The sequence below is a fragment of the Propithecus coquereli genome, unplaced genomic scaffold (genome assembly GCF_000956105.1).
Source record: "Propithecus coquereli isolate 6110/MARCELLA unplaced genomic scaffold, Pcoq_1.0 Scaffold23, whole genome shotgun sequence".
In the NCBI taxonomy this organism is placed as follows: domain Eukaryota; kingdom Metazoa; phylum Chordata; class Mammalia; order Primates; family Indriidae; genus Propithecus; species Propithecus coquereli.
Window position 1 is genome coordinate 3468461 of NW_012147841.1, and position 517 is coordinate 3468977.

A 517-nucleotide genomic window follows, 5' to 3' on the forward strand; every position below is an offset into this window, starting at 1 on the left:
GAATTGCCAGGCACGCAAACCTGGGTCTTTTGATAGCAGCAATCCAAAAGTAGCGCCTGTGCTGCTATTACGGAAAATGTCAGTGTTAAAGCCAGTAGTTGTCGTGTACAATGAAGCCTTAGTTTAAAAACCTGGTTTCTCTAGTTTAAAAAAGCGGGGTTCAAAGTTTATTAACCTACTTAAAAGTTGTAACATTCAAAACAATGTTAAAGAAAGATACAATGTAATGGATGGAAGACAGTTTTTAAAGAATTAAACTAGGCCTACAACATAAATACAAAGAATAATAAAAATAAAATAGTTCTAATTTACAGAGCATGTACTACATAACAGGCAATTTAGATACATCATCCTTTTCAATATTCACAACAGTCCCAAGAGGTAGGAATTACTAGCCCATTTTACTGATGAGGAAGCTGAGGCTCAGAGAAGTATTAGTAACTGGCCCCCAGTCACATGATGCGATGTGGCAAAAATGGAATTGGAAAGTTGATGATTTTTCTTTTGCTTTTTTTCA

At 35.4% G+C, this 517-nt stretch overlaps 1 protein-coding gene across 1 annotated transcript in view; it reads right to left on the bottom strand.

Annotated features, from left to right (window-relative positions):
* The window catches only part of PKHD1L1 (polycystic kidney and hepatic disease 1 (autosomal recessive)-like 1), a 204930-nt gene that overhangs the window by 199091 nt on the left and 5322 nt on the right, over positions 1–517 (bottom strand). The window lies entirely within an intron of this gene.